We start from the raw sequence: 15,828 nt of genomic DNA, 5'->3' as shown, positions 1-15,828 counted from the left end.
GTTGTCGGAGATATGGGGTAATATGCTCATATCTTGGCGTTCCAGTTATCAATCTAGCCGCGGCATTCTGGATTACCTGCAATGCCCTGCACCTAGTTTTAGTTATTCCCAGGTACAGGACATTGCAGTAGTCCAGCCGCGACAAAATCATCGCTTGTACAACAGCACGAAAGTCAATTGGTGACAGCATTGGTTTTAAACGATACAACAAATGTATCTGTGCAAAGCATATTTGCACTGTTTTACCACTTGGCAACTCATTGTAAGCCCTGGGTCCAATTTTACTCCCAGGACTGTCATTGACTCCCTTACCAGCAATACCTCATCTATCACTTTTAATGTTTTTGGCCAATTGACCCGGTCAGATTTACTCACAAGCATTACCTCTGTCTTTTCTACGTTCACCACTTTTATCCAAGCTCCACTGGCTTCCGATTATCTCCAGAGTCCACTTCAAATGTGCCTGCCTCACTTTCAAGATCCTACACGGTATTCTCCCTCTCTTCATTCCTCTTTCTTGGAACTCCTCTAACCCCAATTTTGCCAGATCCACCCAAAAACTGAAACTTTCCTTTCCCTCTCTAAAAGGCGTTTCACTCGTAGGAAAACTAGGTTCTTCCCTCCCTTTCAGAATTACTCAGCTCTGGAACAACCTTACCTCCCCTCTTAGGAATCTGAGCTCCTTCCAACTCTTCCATAAACATCTGAAAACCTGGTTATTCTCAAAAATGTAACTCCTCCTCCCTCTCTGGTTATTCTAGTCTTCTAAATTTTCTCTTCATTTTGCCTCTTCCCTCCACTGGAGTTCCTTTCTACCCTAACTCTTGTTAACCGTGTCGAGCTTTACGAATGTAGAGATGATGCGGTATACAAACCTAAGGTTTAGATTTAGATTTAGTTCAATCTCAAGCCTTGCCTTTCCATCCTTCCAGTAATTTCACTCAACTCATCTGTTTCTCTAACCCATCCCCTCATATGCAGACTGGGAAGAAAAAGATGATATCATCCACATATATGCGGTATTCAACCCTTAAAGATTGAAAAAACTGACCAATTGTGGCCATATAAATATTGAATAGTAACGCTGAAAGCGCCGATCCCTGGGGGAATCCACTCCTCACCTGAAATTTACTCGAGATCTTATTTCTATTTCTTACTTGAAAAGAGCAATCTGTCAAATATGAATTAAGTCATTTGAAAACTGTACCACCCACCCCAAGATCTTTCAATCTTAACAACAATTTTTGAAGGTCTACTGAGTCAAAAGCTTTTGATATATCTAAAGATATTAAACAAAAAGATATATGTTGATCCAATCCCAATCGTAACGTGTCTAGTAATGATGTCAATAATAGCTCTACACTATGAGCTTTCTGAAAATCAAACTGATTACAATCCAAGCACCCAGTTTCCTGCAGAAAATCATCTATCTGAGGCAAAACAATTTTCTCCAAAATTTTACCTATAAAAGGCACTATTGAAATTGGTCTAAAATTTTTCATAATACTCATATCCAGACCTTTCCGTTTAAGGGCTGGTCTTACAGTAGATTGTTTACAATCTTTTGGGAAGATTCCCTCTCTCAATGATTTATTAACTATTCTAGTAATTTCAAGGGATATCTTCTCTGCCATCTGTCTCATGATAGATGACGAACATGGATTCAAAAATGGAGATCTTCAGGCTGCCAGTCAGACCAGACCTGACTGAGAGCTCAACACCCACAGATAATCATGTCATGACATGGGAGAAAAAAGCGCAGCCAGCTCCCTGAAGCTCAAAGGGACTCACACAGGGGCCCCACAGCCTGCACTCAAATTTCTGATAAATCAGAAGATGAGCTAGCTCCCAGGGGAACAGTCCCCGAGCTTCCAAACTGCACCAAGCAGGTTGGCTCAACAGATACACCTGGGAGTTACCCTCCGAGCAGCAGACTGCCCATGCAGAATCTGTGTCCTCTTCCATGCCCAGCTGCCCCAAATTGGAGACCTCCAGGCACCGAAGATTCACAAAATGGATAGAATACCTGAAAATAATAAAATCTAGCAGAACAGAGCAGATCAGAACACACCACCTCAGTTCACTTGCAGAAAGAAAAACTGAAGAGGTGAAGGAGGAGGAGGAGCAGCTGAAAGATGTGATTATCATCCTTCTGCAGCTGTTTTTGACCAGAAGATGTTCACCTCAATGCAGACTCCTATGTTTATATAACAGAATTTCCATTATGTAAAGCTTTTCTGTACAAGTTGTTCTGCTTATTTAATTTGTAAAATTAATTAACAAAAAATTTAAATCATGAATGATATTCACAGATAAAGTATTATGAAAGACAGAACTGAAAGAAACTGGCTACATTAGAACAGGACATAACCTGCAGATTAAAATTATTTTTCTCAGTCTGTTACCTGCCCTCTTATTTGAGAGAGACAATTGAATTATTATATAAACAAACTTAAAACTGGCAGAACTACACTAAATCCACCAACAGCTTGTTCTCAAAAAAACTACTGCCAAGAAGCATTAAAAGAAAGCTAGGACTAATTATTACAGAACTTCTTTAAACCTGGATGATAAATGTGTTGCTTTGGAAAAAAACAGAGTACAAAGAGAGTAGATTTCACACAGCACAAATTAGCATTTTATAGATTTGTACTACAGTAAAAGAAATGATAAATTATAGTGGTAACTTCTATTATTTCTGTACCTACCAGTGCCACAACAACAGTCTAACCCAGCGTCTTGCAAACTTTCCAGCCGGCTGCACACGAAACCCAGTGCCCCAGCCACAAAGCACCTGAAAGTGTGCAATCTTCGACACGATGACGTCATGCACATCAACGTCCACACATGCGCGGAGGCCGATCTGGCCGCAACCCACTTTGGTGAAGGGATTCGGGAAGAGGAGAGGTACAGTGGGAGGAGGAGAGACACCAGCAAGGAGGAGAGTCATTCGCACTGGCTGACAGCCTACAGCAGGGATGTCAAAGTCCTTCCTCAAGGGCCGCAATCCAGTCGGGTTTTCAAGAATATGCATGAGATCTATTAGCATACAATGAAAGCAGTACATGCAAATAGATCTCATGCATATTCATTGGGGAAATCCTGAAAACCTGCCCTCGAGGAGGAACTTTGACACCCCTGGCCTACAGGACGTGTCTCTCGCTGCGAGAGGCATGTCCTGTAGGCAGTCAGCTGGCACAGATGACTCTCTTCCTCGCCAGTGTGTTGCAGTACACCTGAAATCTCAGGAGGCACACTGGTGTGCCGCGGCACACAGTTTGCAATACACTGGTCTAACCAATGGCACACTCTTGCTTTCTAGAAAAGATGGTAAGCATACGTAGAAAGACCTTCATACAACAGTTCCTAACAGTCCAAGTTTCATTTTCATTTTGCATTTTCATTGTTTTCTCAATGAAAATGACAAAAGTATTTGATAGTACAGCAGCTATAGTCCTTAATTTTTTTGTTTTGTTTCAATACTTAAATCCTCCAATGGTCTTGGGTTACCAGATTTCCATCTTAAAAAAAAAAAAAAAGACACTTGGCCCTGCCCCCAGTCACATCCTCACACAAACCTCATCTCTTCTTCCTCGAGCTCAGGGCTGTGCCTGGAGGGCCCTCCAAGCATGTGTGAATGTAATATAATGATGTTGCATGCATTACATAGGAGAATATTTACAGAAAAGCACTTACAGTAGATACCCACCTATGTGTGCACATATATGTATATATTCTATAATTCTGAATATCTATGCACTTACCATGTGGATATATGTTAGGACCTAGTTTATCTCATTGCCCTTTAAGGGGAAAATTCTATAAAGGGAGCCAAAATTTATACAACAAAATACTGGTTACTAAGCACAAATTAAAAACAGGAACTAGGTGCTTCATAGGAGGCTCATGAATAAACGTGTCAGGCTGAAGTTAGCATCCAAAGTGGTTAACTAGATTAGACACTGCTTGATGGACAGATGCCAGATGGTGGTGGTTAATGGAATTCACACGGAGGAAGGAAAGGTGAGTACCGTATTTTCGCGGATATAACGCGCACCCGTGTAAAACGCGCACACGGGTATAGCGCGCAGAAACCACACTTGTATGTACGGAAACTTTTGTATACAGCGCTCATGGGTATACCGCGCATGCTGCCCGACTCTCCTCTGGCCACCCCGACTCTCCTTTCGCCCTCCCCGACTCTCCTCTGGTTGCCCCGACTCACCGTTCACCCGCCCTGACTTTCGGTGCACTGCCCCGCCTCTCCGTGCGCTGTCCCGACACTACATTACGGGCAGGAGGGATCCCAGGCCCTCCTGCCCTCGACGCAAACCCCCCTCCCCCCCAACGACCGCCCCCCCCAAGAACCTCCGACCGCCCCCCCAGCCGACCCGCGATCCCCCTGGCGACCCCCACGACCCCCCCACCCCCCTTCCCCGTACCTTTGGTAGTTGGCCGGACAGACGGGAGCCAAACCCGCCTGTCCGGCAGGCAGCCAACGAAGGAATGAGGCCGGATTGGCCCATCCATCCTAAAGCTCCGCCTACTGGTGGGGCCTAAGGCGCGTGGGCCAATCAGAATAGGCCCTGGAGCCTTAGGTCCCACCTGGGGGCGTGGCCTGAGGCACATGGTCGGGTTGGGCCCATGTGCCTCAGGCCGCGCCCCCAGGTGGGACCTAAGGCTCCAGGGCCTATTCTGATTGGCCCACGCGCCTTAGGCCCCACCAGTAGGCGGAGCTTTAGGATGGATGGGCCAATCCGGCCTCATTCCTTCGTTGGCTGCCTGCCGGACAGGCGGGTTTGGCTCCCGTCTGTCCGGCCAACTACCAAAGGTACGGGGAAGGGGGGTGGGGGGGTCGTGGGGGTCGCTAGGGGGATCGCGGGTCGGCTGGGGGGGCGGTCGGAGGTTCTTGGGGGGGAGGGTCGTTGGGGGGAGGGGGGTTTGCGTCGAGGGCAGGAGGGCCTAGGATCCCTCCTGCCCGTAATGTAGTACGAGGTGGGGGTAGGGGGTCGCCGTGGCCAGGAGGGTTTGGGCTCCCTCCTGGCCCGATATTGTCGGGGAGTCGGCGGTCCTTCGGGGTGGGGGTGCGAGCGGTGGGGGTGCGAGCGTCCTTCCGGATGATGAATCGGGCGTCGGGCGGGGTGTGAAATATGTAAAAAAAAATTTTGTATACCGCGCTCAGGCATATAATGCGCGAAGGCTATGCGCGGTACATAAAAACGCGTATAACGCGCGCGTTATATCCACGAAAATACGGTAATAGAGTGCCTCAAGGATCGGTGCTGGGACTCATTTTGTTCCATATATTATTAAACAGCATTGCCGATGAGTTAGAAGGTAAGGTTTGCCTTTTTACAGATGATACCAAGATTTGTAACAAAGTGGACACCCCAGAGGGAGTGGAAAACATGAAAAAGGATCTGCAGAAGTTAGAATATCAAGTCAAATGCAAGGCACTAATAAGGAAGGAAAAGAGAGACCTTGAAAAGAAGATTGCGCTGGAAGCAAAAACACACAGTAAAAACTTTTCTGGGTATATTAAAAGCAAGAAGCCCAGAAGAAAATTAGTGGGATCGCTAGATGACCGAGGAATAAAAGGTGCTCTAAGAGAAGACAAGGCCATAGCGGAGAGATTAAATGAATTCTTTGCCTCGGTCTTCACTGAGGAAGATGTGGGGGAGTTACCAGAGCCAGAAATGGTATTCAATTCTGATGAATTAGAAAAACTCAAACAAATCTCTGTAACACTAGATGATGTAATGGGTCAATTTGACAAATTAAACAATAGCAACTTTCCTGGTCCAGACGGTATACATCCCAGAGTGCTGATAGAATTGAAAAATGAACTTGCAGAGCTATTGTTAGTAATTTGTAATTTTTCTCTAAAATCCAGCATAGTACTGGAGGGTGGCCAACGTGATGTCGAATTTTAAAATGGACCAGAAGTGATCCTGGTAATTATAGACCAGTGAGTCTGATGTCAGTGCCGAGCAAAATGGTAGAGACTATTATAAAGAAAAAAATGGCAAGAACATATAAATAAGCATGCATTAATGAGAGAAAGCCAACAAGGATTTAATCAAGGGAAATCTTGCCTCACCAATCTATTGCATTTCTTTGAAGGGGTGAATGAACATGTGGATAAAGGTGAGCCGGCTCATATTGTATAATTTGGATTTTCAAAAGGCATTTGACAAAGTACCTCATGAAAGACTCTGAGGAAATTAGAAAGTCATGGGATAGGAGGTAATGTCCTCTTATGGATTAAGAACTGATTGAAAGAGAAAACAGAGAGTAGGTTTAAATGGTGAATATTCTCAATGGACTCTGTGCTGGGACCGCTGTTTTTTAACATATTTATCAATGAATTAGAGATGGAAATAACTAGTGAAATCATTAAATTTGCTAATGACACAAAGTTGTTATATTTAAATCATTTTTATTAAATTTTCAAAGGCAAACAATCGCAAAACAAGCTAGATTATAGCCATACAACCACCATTGCCCACCCATCCCCCTCCTTCCCTCCTCCCTCAAGGAACAGCAAGGGCAAATAGAACAAAAAGACAGAAATTAATTTAACAATCTGCAGTCAAGGTATCACAAAAGGGTAACCAACAATGGCAAAACAAAGTTCCTTGTCGAGAGTCCAAATTAGAAATATCTTGGCATTCCAAACCCACCAGCTGTATCATCAAAGTCCTCCAGTGAGTCAACGTGGGTGCCTGAGAGGACAAACAGTTGCAGAATAGCAGTCCTGCCTATTAGAATAGCCTTACGAACAAAAGCAGCCCATCCTGATCGTTTTGGAAACATAAAAAGTTTCAACGTAAATAAAAAGGTAGGTTGTAATCTCCAAGAACAGGCCCAGACCTGCGCCACATGATTGAAAAGCTGATGCCAAAAGGTAACTATGTGAGGACAGTGCCAAAACATATGGCCGGAGGAGTGGTACACTTTGGGCAACTATCTATGTCCTTAAGTCGTGCTCTAAACGCTTTGTTGGGGGAAAAATAGGCCTGAGTTAAAATTTTATAGTGTCTCTTTCTCTGTTGCCGGAACCAACCACTTATTACTATGCTTAATGCAGCTTTGAAGCAACTCTGCAGAAATCTGTATATGCAAATCTTGAGTCCAGGCAGCAGCTAACCGGGTATAATCCATGTCCTCCCACAAGTTCCTGAAGATACCAATGGTAAAATCGTAGTGGTATGGGAACTTGTACAGTCAAGCAAAGAGCTTCCGATAAGCGTTCCTAGATTTCCTCTGTCAGCGTAACTGTCTCCAAAGCAACAACATAGTGCAATAAAAACAATTTCCCATAGTGACAAACATCATCAGGTAGTCTGGGAGCATGAATAAGATAACTAAAATGGTATGGCGCGTATGAAAAGCATTCATCTACTGTGGCAGAGAAGCAAGTAGTAGAGCAAAACCAGTCGTGTAAATGACGAAAATGACATGCCAAATTAAATCTCTCAATGCACAATAAACCTAAACCCCCTTGATCTTCGATCAATTGCAAGGTGTGGTTTGGAATGCGCACTGGTCGCCATACATGAAGAAGGACACTCGAAATGGTCCAGAGAAGAGTGACTAAGATGGTTAAGGGGCTGGAGGAGTTGCCGTACAGTGAAAGATTAGAAAAATTGGGCCTCTTCTCCCTCGAACAGAGGAGATTGAGAGGGGACATGATCAAAACATTCAAGGTACTGAATGGGATAGACTTAGTAGATAAGGACAGGTTGTTCACCCTCTCCAAGGTAGGGAGAACGAGAGGGCACTCTCTAAAATTGAAAGGGGATAGATTCCGTTCGAACATAAGGAAGTTCTTCTTCACCCAGAGAGTGGTAGAAAACTGGAACGCTCTTCCGGAGTCTGTTATAGGGGAAAACACCCTCCAGGGGTTCAAGACAAAGTTAGACAAGTTCCTGCTGAACTGGAACGTGCTCAGGTAGGGCTAGTCTCAGTTAGGGCGCTGGTCTTTGATCAGAGGGCCACTGCGTGAGCGGAATGCTGGGCACGATGGACCAGCAGCGGCAATTCTTATGTTTTTATGTTCTTATGTTGTCAAATCGCAAGAGGATTGTGAAAAATTGCAAGAGGACCTTGAGAGACTGGGAGTCAAAATGGCAGGTGACATTTAATGTGAGCAAATGCAAAGTGATTCAGGTAAAAAAGAGGAACCCGAACTATAGCTATGTGATTCTGGGTTCTATCTTAAGAGTCACTCCCCAGGAAAAGGATCTAGGTGTTATTACTGAGGATACATAGTAACATAGTAGATGACGGCAGATAAAGACCCGAATGGTCCATCCAGTCTGCCCAACCTGATTCAATTTAATTTTTTTAATTTTTTCTTCTTAGCTATTTCTGGGCAAGAATCCAAAGCTTTACCCGGTACTGTGCTTGGGTTCCAACTGCCGAAATCTTTGTTAAGACTTACTCCAGCCCATCTACACCTCCCAACCATTGAAGCCCTCCCCAGCCCATCCTCCACCAAACGGCCATACACAGACACAGACCGTGCAAGTCTGCCCAGTACTGGCCTAATTCAATATTTAATATTATTTTCTGATTCTCTGAAACTCTCGGCTCAATGTGCGGAGGCGGCTAAGAAAGCAGATAGAATGTTAGGAATTATCAGGAAAAGAATGGAAAACAAAGATGAAAATGTTATAATGCCCCTGTATTACTGTATGGTATAGCCACACCTTGAATATTGTGTGCAGTTCTGGTCACAGTAACTTAAAAAAGATATAGTGGAATTAGAAAAGGTACAGCGAAGGGCCACAAAAATGATAAAAGGGATGGGACAACTTCCCTATGAGGAAAGACGAAAGTGGCTAGGGTTCTTCTACTTCATTTTCCATATTTTCCTTCCCTTCACCCATTTTTCCCCTCCCCAAAAAGTGCATGCTATCTATAAAACTGAAATCCTACTGCACCATATAACAACCCATTAACAGCAAAGATATTCAAACATCTGTACATTAGTTTAGTACAGATTTGCTACCACATATAAAACTAAGCTTATGCGTAACTTGTGTGTCTATATCATTACATTATATTGATGTCTTCTATCCCACCAATACCTTTCAGTTCTAGGCGGTTTACAACAAGAAATTAGCCTAGGCATTCCCAGGGAGATTACAAGGTTAATAGCTAAAGTATGCGTCGGGATCTGAGAATAGTCGATACGGTTTGGTTATATCATTTGACAAATTTCTTGAATAGTATGGTTTTCAGTTCTTTTCTGAAGGTTTTGTAGTTGGGCGTCGTGGTCAGCAGATTTGAGAGGTGGTGGTCTATTTTTGCTGCTCTGGTGGCTAGTAGCCCATCATATATTTTTTTGCTTTGCATGCCTTTGATTGGGGGTGGGTAAAGTGTGCTTGAGTTCTCCTCGGTCTGGATGTGTTTTTCCTGATTAGGCGGTTGTTCAGATAGCTCGGTCCATTTCCACTTAGGGCTTTGAATAGGGTGCAGTAGAATTTGTGTTGTATGCGTGCTTGTACTGGGAGCCCATGTGAGTCTTGGAAAGCTGAGATAAGGTGGTCGCATTTTTTCAGCGAGTATATTAGTCTTAGGGCTGTATTTTGGACTGTTTGTAATTGTTTTAGCATGTTGGCGGGGCATGGCAGGTAAAGTATGTTGCAGTAGTCCAGGAGTCATAGGATTAGCACTTGTACTATGAGTTTGAATTGGTTCATTGTTGAAGCATTTTCGGACTTGTCTTAAATTGAGCATGGTTGCGAATGACTTATGAACCGTTTTGCTGATTTGAAGTTGCACGGTATTTATATGCATTGTATTCATATGGCACCTATCAAAATTATCTAAGCGGTTTACAGTTAGGGACTCAAGCATTCTGTCCCGATGGGCTCACAATCTATCAAAGTACCAGGGTCATTAATTCTTTATTTAAAACATTCATATCCCACAGAATCAAAACTCTCATAGAAACATAGAAACATAGAAAGATGACGGCAGATAAGGGCCATAGCCCATCAAGTCTGCCCACACCATTTACCCACCCTCTTAAGTCTACTGACCCCTAAAGTACAATAATTATACTGTCACTCTACTGACCCGCTCATTCAAGTCCTAGTGACCCTATCCCTTGGCATGACCTCGTAGGGATCCCACATAGGTATCCCATTTGTTCTTGAAGTCTGGGATGCTGCGTGCCTCGACCACCTGTACTGGAAGCTTGTTCCAATGCTCAATCACTCTCTCCGTGAAGAAGTACTTCCTGGCGTCTCCACGAAACTTCCCTCCCTTGAGTTTGAGCGGATGTCCTCTTGTGGTCGAGGGTCCCTTGAGAAGAAAGATATCCTCTTCCACCTCGACCCGTCCCGTGATGTACTTAAAAGTCTCAATCATGTCTCCCCTCTCCCTACGCTCTTCGAGAGTGTAGAGCTACAATTTGCTCAATCTTTCTTCGTATGGGAGACCCTTTAGCCCCGAGACCAACCTGGTGGCCCGAGACCAACCTGGTGGCCTGGTTACAAAACAAAACATAGAAATATAGGGGAACAGACATACCCAGATATTAAAATACTAACATCAATTCTTATACTTCCCCAAAATACAATCACACAATTAAAAAAAAAATAATAATAATAATGATCAAATTCTTCAAAACATACAGATAATATAACAATAATGTCAAATTCTAATAAAGTCAAAACACATCACAGATTTTTAGAAGCCTTCAAACATTTATAAAGAGATTTGACGAACATTTTCTGGCTTTCCATAACTGAGGACCCGCCACCGCAAAAGCCCTGGTACGAATAATTGTCTTAACTGTAATCCATCTAGATGGAACAATCACCATAATATAGCTTCATATCTGAGTTATACATAAGAGCACAGAAACAGTATTTCAAGTCATTTACACATGAGACGTGGTATTACTTTTTGTTGTAGTTCTTGGCATTAAATAATAACAGCGGTTGAAATAAACAAAGAATCATTGTTATACATCACTAAAAGCCAGGCAGTAGAAATCTATTTCAAGAGATCACAGCAAAGAGTTATGTTTTTCCTGTGGGTTTTTCATTACTACTGATATGCATAGATTTTAAGATGATTCATCCTACATTATGCCTGAAAGTTCATTTATACCAGGGTGCCCACACTTTTTTGGCTTATGAGTTACTTTTAAAATGACCAAGTCAAAATGATCTGCCAACAATAAAATTTTAAACAACACAAAGCACACTGTACGCAGAGAAAATGTTAATTATCATTTGTATTCAGGGGTTTTTTCAGAGGTCAAGGCAGATGACTTTTAAGATATGCAATGTCACCTCAGTAACAACCATACAAAAATAGACACATATACTCCCTCCCCTTTTACTAAACCACAATAGCGGTTCTTAGCGCAGGGAGCTGAGCTGAATGCCCCACGCAGCTCTCAACGCTCATAGGCTCCCTGCACTAAAAACCACTATTGCGGTTTAGTAAAAGGGGGCCATAGTGCAAAATATAGACGGCAGATATAAATTCTCTAAATGGACACATTTTGATCACTAAATTGAAAATGAAATCATTTTTCCTACCTTTTTGTCTGGTGATTTCATGAGTCTCTGTAAATCCAATATTTCTTTCTTTCTGCCCCTTCCCTTTTCTTTCTGTCTCTCTTTCTTTCTCTCTCCCCCTGCCCCTCACCCCCAAGCCATCACACCGATTTCTCCACTTCCCCAATTCTTTCTCTCTCCCTGCTCCCCAAAGACACCACGCCCTGCTTCCCCAAGTCAGTACTGGTGCATACAAGCGCAGAAACCACAAACATTCACCTCCGGCGTCAATTCTGACGTTGGAGAGAAAGTTCCAGGCCAGCCAGGCAGTGATTGGCTGGCCCAGAACTTCCTCTCCGACATCAGAATTGGTGTCGGAGGTGAAGACGTGTACGTCCAGCGCTTGTAAGTGCCTGGCCTGGCTCGGGGAGACAGGAAGAGCAAGATCGCAAAGGCAATGCGATCGACTCTCGTTGCCTTTGCAATCTACTGGTCGATCGTGATTGACCATTTGGACACTTCTAATTTAGAAGGTAATACTGGCTACCAGCTTCATACTTTAAAGCAGGGGTGTCAAACTCAATCGCATAAGGGGCCAAAATCTAAAACATAGGCTACGTCGCAGGCCAAATTTTTTATTAAGATACTTAGGGATCCTTTTATTAAGGTATGCTAACTGATTTAGCATGCGCTAAATGCATACCTTAATAAAAGGACCCCTTAGTCTTAGTAGAAGTATAGGCTTACAACCTCTCCAACTCCACGCCGGCTCTGTGATGTAAAGAAAATAAATAAACAAGTCTTTTCCTCTCTCTTTTAGGTCCTAGTTCATGCCTGCTGTCTAACACCAGCTCTGGCAGGATACACATTTCAAATCTGACATATTGTGGTCCCAGGCTCTGGTTGTCTTCTGATAACTCGCTTGCCAGGGTCTCCTTCTTTCTTCTTCCCTTCCCTCCCCCTAGAGGTCTGGCATCTTTCCTTTTAGCCCAAGATTTAGCCCTCTGTTCTATTCCCTCCCTCCATCTCAGCTTCCTGGTCTCACATTAAGAACATAAGAATTTGCCTCCACTGGGTCAGACCAGAGATCCATCGCGCCCAGCGGTCCGCTCCCGCGGCGGCCCATCAGGCCTATGACCTGTGAAGTGGTCCCTGACTATTCCTATAATCTACCTCTACTTCTATCTGTACCACTCAATCCCCTTATCCTTTAGGAACCTATCTAAACCTTCCTTGAACCCCTGTAGCGTGCTCTGGCCTATCACAACCTCCGGAAGCGCATTCCATGTGTCCACCACCCTCTGGGTAAAAAAGAACTTCCTAGCGTTTGTTCTAAACCTATCCCCTTTCAATTTCTCCGAGTGCCCCCTTGTACCTGTGGTTCCCCACAGTCTGAAGAATCTGTCCCTGTCTACCTTCTCTATGCCCTTCAGGATTTTGAAGGTTTCTATCAAGTCTCCTCTAAATCTCCGCTTTTCCAGGGAGAATAGCCCCAGTATTTCCAACCTGTCAGCGTATGAAAAGTTTTCCATACCTTTTATCAGTTTAGTCGCTCTTCTCTGAACTCCCTCAAGTACTGCCATGTCCTTCTTGAGGTACGGCAACCAGTACTGGACACAGTACTCCAGATGTGGGCGCACCATTGCACGATACAGCGGCATGATGACTTCCTTCGTCCTGGTGGTGATACCCTTTTTGATGATACCCAACATTCTGTTCGCTTTCTTTGAGGCTGTCGCACACTGTGCTGATGCTTTCAATGTTGTGTCCACCATCACCCCTAGGTCTCTTTCAAGGTTGCTTACCCCTAGCAATGATACCCCCATTTTGTAGCTGAACATCGGGTTCTTTTTCCCTACATGCATGACCTTGCATTTCTCTATGTTAAAGCTCATTTGCCACTTTTTAGCCCACTCTTCCAGCCTCGTTAGGTCCCTTTGCAGGTCTTCGCAGTCTTCCGCGGTTCTAACCCTGCTGCAGAGTTTGATGTCATCCGCAAATTTAATAACCTCACATTTTGTTCCCACCTCCAGGTCGTTAATAAATATATTGAACAAGAGCGGTCCCAGCACCGACCCCTGTGGAACTCCGCTTGTGACCTATTGCCAGTCTGAGTAATGGCCCTTTACTCCAACCCTCTGTTTCCTGCCTGCCAGCCAGTGTTTGATCCATCGGTGGACATCCCCTTGCACCCCGTGGTTCCACAGCTTCTTAAGCAGCCGTTCATGGGGTACCTTGTCGAAGGCTTTTTGGAAGTCAAGGTAAATGATGTCTATGGATTCCCCTTTATCCACTACTCTGACATACAGGGCCGTGGCAGAGGGAATATGCTGCTGAGGATACGGCAGCCTGCTAGGATCGCTTCAGCTGACCATAGATCTTCTGCAGGCTGCTTTAATGTCAGACTGGGAAGCCGTGTGAACCTTCAGCTGATGCGGCGCTTGTACCTGATGTCTGCCGGCAGGCCAGTTTAAGTGCAAAGTTGTAATTGTCTGGCAGGCCAAATTTTATTACACCGCGGGCCAGAGTTTGACATGTCTGCTTTAGAGCTTGAAACATGAACACCAGAGGAATGACATGCCAGAAAATAATAACAGATACATACTGCCAAGTGAAGATTTTTTTTAAAAACTACTCTTATGTCACATTTTAATCCTAGGAACCCCCTCATGCACAGAAACCCAACCCTCCCCAACCCCCCTTAAAACCCTCAACAACAAGTCTGCTACTTGTCCTGGTACTGCATCTTCACCTCTACCCGGGATTACTATTCAAGGGGAGGAATTTGTTTTTGAGAGTTCACTTTGAAATGTAGGTTTTATTTTTGGATTCAGAGTTATCTATGAGAGCTGAAATAAACAAAACTGGTCCAAACAGTATTTTATAGACTGAAAATATTGAGACAGGTTAGGTATTATTTCATCAATGAGCACCTGGTGCTTTTGGTGCAGGCAGTTATACTGTCTTCCCTTAATTACTATAATCTTCGGTATGTCAGGTGCTCCGAGGGATACCTAGATTGCCTCCAGTTGTTGCAAGTTACAGCAGTAAAATTTATTTTGGAGGCTAAAAGGTATGAAGGGTCACCCGTTTTTTGACTAGACTTCATTGGTTGCAAATTTGTGCTCGATTCTGCTCCAAATGGCAGATGGAATTTAATGTGGACAAATGTAAAATTATGCACATTGGGAAGAATAACCTGAATCACAGTTATCGGATGCTAGGGTCCACCTTGGGGATTAGCACCCAAGGATCTGGGTGTCATCGTAGACAATATGATGAAACCTTCCGCCCAATGTGTGGCAGCGGCCAAAAAAGCAAACAGGATGTTAGGAATTATTTAAAAAGGGATGATTAACAAGACTAAGAATGTCATAATGCCCCTGTATCGCTCCATGGTGCAACCTCATCTGGAGTATTGCGTTCAATTCTGGTCTCCTTATCTCAAGAAAGATATAGTGGCGCTAGAAAAGGTTCAAAGAAGAGCGACCAAGGTGGTAAAAGGGATGGAACTCCTCTTGTATGAGGAAAGACTAAAACAGTTAGGGTTCTTCAGCTTAGAAAAGAGACGGCTGAGGGAAGATATGATTGAAATCTACAAAATCCTGAATGGAATAGAATGGGTACAAGTGGATCGATTTTTTGCTCCATCAAAAATTACAAAGACTCGGGGACACTCCATGAAGTTACAGGGAAATACTTTTAAAACCAATAGGAGGAAATTTTTTTCACTCAGAATAGTTAAGCTCTGGAACGCATTGACAGAGAATGTGGTAAGAGCGGATAGCGTAGCTGGTTTTAAGGAAGGTTTGGACAAGTTCCTGGAGGAAAAGTCCATAGTCTGTTATTGAGAAAAGACATGGGGGAAGCCACTACTTGCCCTGTATCGGTAGCACGGAATATTGATACTCCTTGGGTTTTGGCCACATTGAGAACATACCGGAAGCTGACAGGCTACACACAGGAAACGAAGACGGGAAACTGACAGAGTTGACGGTCAGTCTAGAAGAGGTATGCAAGCAGATTGATAGCCTAAAAAACGATAAATCTTCGGGCCCGGATGGCAGCCATCCAAGGGTAATCAAGGAACTGAAAGGGACTATAGCTGAACTGCTTCAACTAATAGTCAATCTGTCAATCAAATAGGGAAAGATTCCAGAAGACTGGAAAGTGGTGAATGTTACGCCGATCTTCAAAAAAAGGTTTGAGGGAAGATCCAGGAAACTCAAGGTAAGACAGCAGTCCAAACAAACCTTACGTAGCTGTGACCATCATGGAACTACCGCTGTTGACTTTTTAATTT

At 43.9% G+C, this 15,828-nt stretch overlaps 1 protein-coding gene across 8 annotated transcripts in view; it reads right to left on the bottom strand.

Moving 5' to 3' along the window:
• Positions 1–15,828, bottom strand: part of TRAPPC9 (trafficking protein particle complex 9) — a 1,198,476-nt gene that overhangs the window by 1,034,293 nt on the left and 148,355 nt on the right. The gene's annotated exons all lie outside the window — the stretch shown is intronic.

This window comes from Geotrypetes seraphini, chromosome 2 (genome assembly GCF_902459505.1).
Source record: "Geotrypetes seraphini chromosome 2, aGeoSer1.1, whole genome shotgun sequence".
NCBI classification, from domain to species: Eukaryota; Metazoa; Chordata; class Amphibia; order Gymnophiona; family Dermophiidae; genus Geotrypetes; species Geotrypetes seraphini.
The sequence above is the reverse complement of the archived record's forward strand: the minus strand, read 5'-3'. Positions and strand labels throughout refer to the sequence as shown.